The sequence below is a fragment of the Thalassophryne amazonica genome, chromosome 6 (assembly GCF_902500255.1).
Source record: "Thalassophryne amazonica chromosome 6, fThaAma1.1, whole genome shotgun sequence".
In the NCBI taxonomy this organism is placed as follows: Eukaryota; Metazoa; Chordata; class Actinopteri; order Batrachoidiformes; family Batrachoididae; genus Thalassophryne; species Thalassophryne amazonica.
In genome coordinates, this window is record NC_047108.1 from 74155370 (window position 1) to 74162886 (window position 7517).

Genomic DNA, 7517 nt, shown 5'->3' on the forward strand with positions numbered 1-7517 from the left:
TCATTTTTGCTTTGTTATGGGTCTTCCTCCTGTAAATGTGTCTGTCATCGTTCGTTGCCACGCCACACTCCGCTCGTCGCCATTTTTGCTCGGTGGAGAAACTTTTCTCGACCCAAGGTGGACTCCGCGATTTCCCCACCGATCACCTCTTACATCTCCAGTTTTCTTTATCACTCGCTCTCGCTCTCTCCCCCTCTCTTTTCCTGTTCACCTCTCTCTCACTACTCCATGATAGGAGGCACTGACAGGGTGGTAAACACTCTGTCTGTGGCTTTTCAAACTGAACAGGTGTCTCTTTGTAGACTGGTGAGAGGGAAGACAGGCCTCCTTGGTTACTTTCTGACCTCAGGGAGGCCGAACAAGCTAGCAAGCTGTCGTAGTGCTCAGGTCAGTACAAGTTTAGCTGCTGACCAGTGTGAAGGGCTGCACCCACAAGACAGCTGAGATGTCTGGCGGGTTTCTTTTAACCCGTAGGTAAACCGATGGTAGTGTTTACTATGTTCCTCAGTCCTTATTTGCACTTACTGCCACTATCATAACTGCTAGGTGTTTGGTCTGTCAGAGGAAAGTGTGTTTGCGAGCTCTAAACTTTGGATTTTCTCAAGCTGTGAAAGTTTTTATAATGTGGCAGGTTTTCTGTTTGCATAGAGGCTATCGTATATCAGGGTTTGCCTTTCATGGTTAGCAGGAATGAAACCAAGTTTCAACTTGCTATACAGGTCAATAAGCAGCTATCCAGCATTTATATATATTTCAATTGAATGTTTTTTTTCCATGTCACTAAAGTTGTTGATTTATTTGCTGTTCCTCACTGTCCAAGAAATGGCATAAAGAACAGCATTTATCTGATTGATGGGTATATTTTTCAGTTTTAAAATCTGCCATCGCAGACGAAAGTACAATGACACCAATGCAACATATCGTTATATCTGCAACAGAACAAACATGAATGTGACCACCCTAAACTTCGAGGATTCATTCAGTGTTTGACTTATCTGACAAGTCTGCATAATATATTTACAAGTATGAAACATCTGAGTGTTTTAATTCTTGTAAGTTGAACTAGGATGTTAAGATGGCGCCTCGTGCCACGTGTTTAACAAATACTGATCATGGGCAGACCATTTCAGCAGGACACACTTCATACTTTCAGTTGTTCTGCATCGGCCTCTTATTCAAAATAATTCAGCTTTGGCAAAAAATAATTGATGGAAAAGATGTAGTAGTGGTGTTTACACATAAACACCGTTCAGAAGAAATAGTAAAAAATGAAGGAGCCAGATAGAAAGAGTGAGAGAACAAGAGTTACAGAGACAGAACAAGAGGTAGGAGTGGGAGAGCTCTGCCCCCGCCCCTCTCGTATCCTCAGATGAACTTACCGTGTTGCTTCATAATGTTTCTGAGTTTCTCTCCTCGAGGCAGTCAGGCTAACTTCCTGCTTTCAGCCCCAACTCATCTGATTGGTGGATAACTCGGCTGACCGGCCTCGGTTGCAGCGAAGGCGTCAGGAAGTGCCTCTTGTCATGCAGGAAGCAGCAGCTGTTTGGTCCTGACATACTGTACACTACACTTGGCACACAACCACTTTGTGTACATGCACATGCACTGACGGGATCACTTAAAAGAAAAAAGACGCACCTTTTCAGAGTATGCTGGTGTTAGTATGTGTTTGCGTGTGCTTTTTTGTGCAAGGCCTGCAAACATGTGGGTGTGTAGCAACATGCCAGGCAAAGCATCAGAGCTATCAGAAACATTTGAAACCATGGTAACCACAGAGCTCATCAGCACATTAGAAAAAGCTTACATACATAAGTGGAACAGATGAGAGGGGAACCAGAGAAGATGAAGAGGAAAAACAAAAGCTTTGATGTATATTGCTTTAATTTTAGGAATACGTTGGTCCACCTGGGTGGTTATGATACTGATGTGAGCTAATACACCCAATCTGCCGTCATCAACAAATAGTCTTTTATCAAATAATAGCTTAAATGATTTGAAGCAGTACACGTGTATTAACAGTAAGAACAGAAGTATTTTACAAAGCACATTTCAAGTTATGACATGAATTAGTGCCACTCAGATCATTTTAACCTTTATTTAACCAGGTGAGTCCCACTGAGATCGAGATCTCTTTTACAAGGGAGACCTGGACAATTATAAAGTTTCCAATTCACCAAACCTGCACGTGCAAACGCGGGGAGAACATGCAAACTCCACACAGAAAGACGGCAGGTGGGAATCGAACACATGACCTTCTTGCTGTGAGGCTGCCATGCTGCCCATAATACAAAAAATAAATACATAAATATGAATAAGAAATAAGCATGCCATACAGAAATTAAAATACTATAAAGCTAGAAATATACATGTATAATGTATGATATCAACTGTAGACTACGAAGTATTATAATCTAAAATTTTATTATTTATTTTAGAAACTAAAATAAACTGAAGTGCTACTGCTTAAATTGTTTGGCTAATGTGCTTGTTTTCAATGCAAAAGGTTCCTGGTTCAAGACCACCTGTGCTCATTCTCTGTGTAATGTGGAGTTGTATCAGGAAACACTTCCAGAGTAAAACCTTAACCAAATTAAGATGCAGATCCATTTCGGAGCTGCTATAGTGACCCAAAGCAGAAAGGGAGAAGCCAAAAGACATTACTAGGAGTATGGAAGTACTATTTTGTTTTTCAGAATAAAGCAAATACCGTATTGTCTGGAGTATATGTTGTTTGTTTATTTATTTTTACTAGTTTGGGAGGTCCTGTGACTTATACTTTAGTGCGAATTATGTACTGAAAAATCATGTTTGTTATAACAATTATGTATATAGGGCTTTCCCAGGGGTCAAAGCACTAAACAAAATAAACTCCAATAGTAAATGAATGAATGTCAATAATAAAAGCACACTACAATAGTGCGAAATATATATATATATATATATATATATATATATATATATATATATATATATATATATATATATATATATATATATCTCCAAGAGGTGATAATAGAGAAAAGGTGCAGCATATACTTGTATATGTTTGTCCCTCTTCAAGAGATGCTTTTTGGCATGCGTGACTTATACTCCAGTGTATACTCTGGAATATACAGCATTTATTGAATCATTTGTAGATTCATTTAAAAGACCAGCACCAGGATAACCAAAAAGTTGGCATAATTAAACGTGATTATATATCTCAAATTAATGCAGAATTACTATTTACTGGTCATAGTTTTTCATTTCTGATTATTCCACTTCTGTGCAGCTAACTTGAGTTGAAGTGACTGTTGTACACAGTGATAATCTACGTAATGGGTGCCTTCATATTTCAGCACTATCTTTTTATCAAACACGCTTGCGCATTGTGTTTGTCTTGTGATGTAACGTTTGTGTATACAGTCCCTGCCCTACTTCTTACAAAACAGACGTTCTTGGTGAAGGAAGGCGTCTCAGTGATCTGATTGTTTTTCATGCGAGCGGGACATGTTTCTGTGTTGTAACAGTGCATTTCTGCACGGGTGCGTAAAGCACCAGTCTTGTGCGCCTTTGTAATGAAGCTGTACCAGATTGGAGTAGGCGCTATGCCAGCTGGGCATAGGCTCCCTCTTGTTGTCCTTCATCCCTAGAGCAAGGGGAGATGAACCGGCAGATAGGATAAGGTCGCCGTCGTGTAATATTCAAGATCAGCTCTCTTTTTGTGGATCAAGCAGTTAGCCTGGACGCTAGTTTTCTCTTGAGGGAGATTGAACACGAGTGAGACAAAACCGAAGCTTCGCCAGTCTCTTTTTTTTTTTTAAGCGTGGGAATTCTTGGTTCTGGTGTTTATTGTGTGGCATACTTCCTCTGCCAACTCTGCCTCCCCCATCTCTCCTCTGCTTTGCCCATGATCACCACCTCCTTCCTCCTCCCTCATTGAAATTCTGCCTGGCACACAGACACTACCCATTCAGTGGCACAAAGCTCAGAGAGAGAGAGGAGAAAGACATAAGAACCTGTACCAATCGTCTGGTGCCCCCGCTGTTGTGTCTGTGCCAAGCATTCATCCTGTCTCAAGGACCAAGGGACCAGACAATTCAATAGGTATTTCCCTGCCTCTGCTTCCTGCAAGAAATCTGTTCCAATTCTGAATTTTGCTGCCAACTGCGTGTGTTTTGGGTTTCACAAATTAATTTGTGTGTTCTGTGTCGTTCGCTTTGGGTTAGGAAAAGATTTGATGAATCTTGTACACGTTTGCTGGGGAAGAGAGGAAGCTAAGGCCTATTGCTGTTGCCTTATTTTTCTTGTGGATTAGGATTTGTGAGCAAAGGGAAAATTGAGACTTTTCTTTGAATGTCTCTTTTTTTTTACTCGAACTTTGTAATGCCTGCTTTAATAAATCAATAAATTATAGCAATTCAAGGCAGAAGCTGGTTCATGTGTGTGTGTGTGTGTGTGTGTGTGTGTGTATATATATATATATATATATATACATATATATATATATATATATATATATATATTTCATCCCACACTTATTGTGGAAAAAAGTAATTTGAGCATTTCACAACAAATCAAAATATTTGTTAAAGGAAATTTGTTTAATCATTTTTTTTCACTGGCCTTAATTTTTCCTTTTCTGGTAATAATACAAACATTTACATTCTTATATATATATATATATATATGTGTGTGTGTGTGTGTGTGTGTGTGTGTGTGTGTGTGTGTGTGTGTGTGTGTGTGTGTGTGTGTGTGTGTGTGTGTGTGTGTGTGTGTAACATGGTGGATGTTCAGCAAGCTGTGTTTGGAGGCAAAATTGGGTATGGTTTTCACAGATATAATAACTGAAGTGTAAAATGACATCTGTTCAAAGCTGATGGAGAACCATAACATTCCCTGTGCTACTGTGCCATATGACTTTGGCAAACCCAAATGAAATGTGTAACTTGTCTGATGATAGCTTTGTAAACTAAATCAGGAAATCATCTGTGTGTGTGTGTGTGTGTGTGTGTGTGTGTGTGTGTGTGTGTGTGTGTGTGTGTGTGTGTGTGTGTGTGTGTGTGTGTGTGTGTGTGTGTGTGTGTGTGTGTGTGTGTGTGTGTGTGTCCTGGGGGCATATCCTGGTTGGTTAACGCAGAGCTGTGTTATCACAGGGCACGAGAGAACAAGGTCCATGTTTCCTCACTTGCAATATTTCTAATTTACTACCATTCAGCCACAGTTCTATTGTAACATATGCACAGTGTCTGAAAGGTACAGTCCCCATCAAAACTTTTGACACCCATGAATTTCAGGCACACAAGTTAGAATATCCTCAGAAATAAATGTCAATGAACCAAGTTATATAATCACTATATTTAAAAGAATGTTCGAGGTTACTGTACAAAAATTCAAGTCCGATCTCGGTTCACGTGCTGGCTTGTTGCATCGCTGTATCCACCACTCCACAGAACCACCTTTGGTCTTGAATAGCAACTACACAGGCAAACAACCACTCCAAAAATTTTGAAAAATAAAATTATAATTTGCACAATTTTAATTTAATCTTAATTTAACCTTTATTTAACCAGGTCAGTTCCACTGACAGGGCTGAGAATTCTCCACGGATCCACGAATTTCTGACTTTTTCTGGGCCATTTCTGAGATCAGCGTAAATCCATTGAGAAAAATTGGTGGGAGGGAGAGAGGTGCAGCGGGGCCAGCTGTGCTTGTTAAACCTTTCCTCATATGCACAGAACCGCATTGCTGAAACTGCAAGCTAAAATGCGAAATGTCATTGGTTACTTTTTCTCCAACAGCAAACTTTCAGCCAATCAGAATGTCTGTAAATCTAAAATCACTGGAAGTTCCCGGATATGGACATTTTGATTTTCTGCAAGTTTTTGGTCTGTCGAGCTCCATCTGTAACATAATTACTGAGAGAGAGGACAAAGACTGTCTTAAAGACATCGATAGTGGTGTAAAAAAAAAATAGGTTTAAGTGGACATGGTTGGACCAGGAGGTAGACATTTACGGGGAAAAAAGCAAGACTCTGTGAATTCGTCCACAATGTTGAGCTCCCCGGTAAAACACTCTGCACGTTGCGTTCATATTTCATCAACAAAACCTTGGAAGAACACTGCAACACAAAGAAGCATGTCATCAAATTAATATTAAATGGACTAATCTTCCCGGGTCCAGAAGAGGCCCAGTGAGCCCCAAAGCCCACAACACTTGTACTGGTAAAGTGGAGTGCTGCGCTCCTGACACTGGTCAGCAACCGAACATCCAGTGCTCAGGTGCGTGTCCAATAATTCTGTTCATGCAATTAAAATGTGTTTACAATCACTGACATTTTTAAATGTGGTGCAGTTATTTATACTGTACATGTACTGAAGTGAAGTTCAGGGCTGCAAAACCACAGTTGTTTCCATGTTCCGTTTATTTCATCATATAAAATCACTAACTTAAAAAAAATTATATATACATATGTGTGTGTGTGTGTGTGTGTAAAATTTATTTATTTTATGGCTTTATTTTGACACGAAGCACACTTTTTCTGAAAACATGACGGTGTGGAGAACAACAAAACAAAACGAACCCTTCTTCTTTTGTATAATGGCAGCCGGCATCCTTATTGTTGCATTGCTGCCATCTGCTGCATCAGTCTGTTATAGCAGCACTAAATCCTCTCGATGAGTCACGTGTCTTTCAAGTATTTAAAAAGCCAACACTTCCACCCCTGACTTGACCTTATGGCTAAAATACTTCCGACAGAAACTTCTTTCAGGCCTTACAATTGATTTCCTTATGTTTTTACTCCTTAATAGATAAGCCATTCAAAAATGATGATGAGATATATTTTGCCTGCATGCTGAAATCGGCCCGTGTCAAGTTTTATGTTTGTTTTGGCGAATTTCATAGACTGCAGTACAGCTGGTGCACAGGATGTGTGCTTTTTAATGACACTATGCTGTATGTGCCTGTGGGGTTTTCCTGCTGACTGGCATAAGTAGTCGGGGTGCAAACTCACATGGTGTGATTTAGAAATTTATTGTGGGGCAGTAATTTGTAAGCATACATTTTACATGTAAATATGAATAAAGTGGCTCCTGTACTGATGAGGTAAAGCTGACATTGTTTAAATCGTACTGTACACCCCTGTATACGGCTCACCTCTGGACTAACTGTAGAAAAGCCAGTCTGCAAAGGTTGCAGGTGGCCTACAGTGATGCCTTGCGTGTGCTTTTGAGGAGGCCATGATGGACTAGTGCTACAGAGATGTTTGTCTCTACACGAGTGAACACCTTACAGGCTGTACTAAGGACTCTGATGTACAGTTTTATTTGTAGACTCAACAAGTCGGACAATGAAATCATAGTGGCACTCACAAATATACAATTCAGCTCCATACGATTCCAGTCAAGCATGTGGAAACACTGGTATGGCTGTCTTTTGAAACTGTGAATAATTATTGTTTCTTCTCTGTTTTGTCTGTCTTTTAAAATGGACTACGAGTCTGGAATAAAGTTTGATTTGAATTGAAAGTCACTGT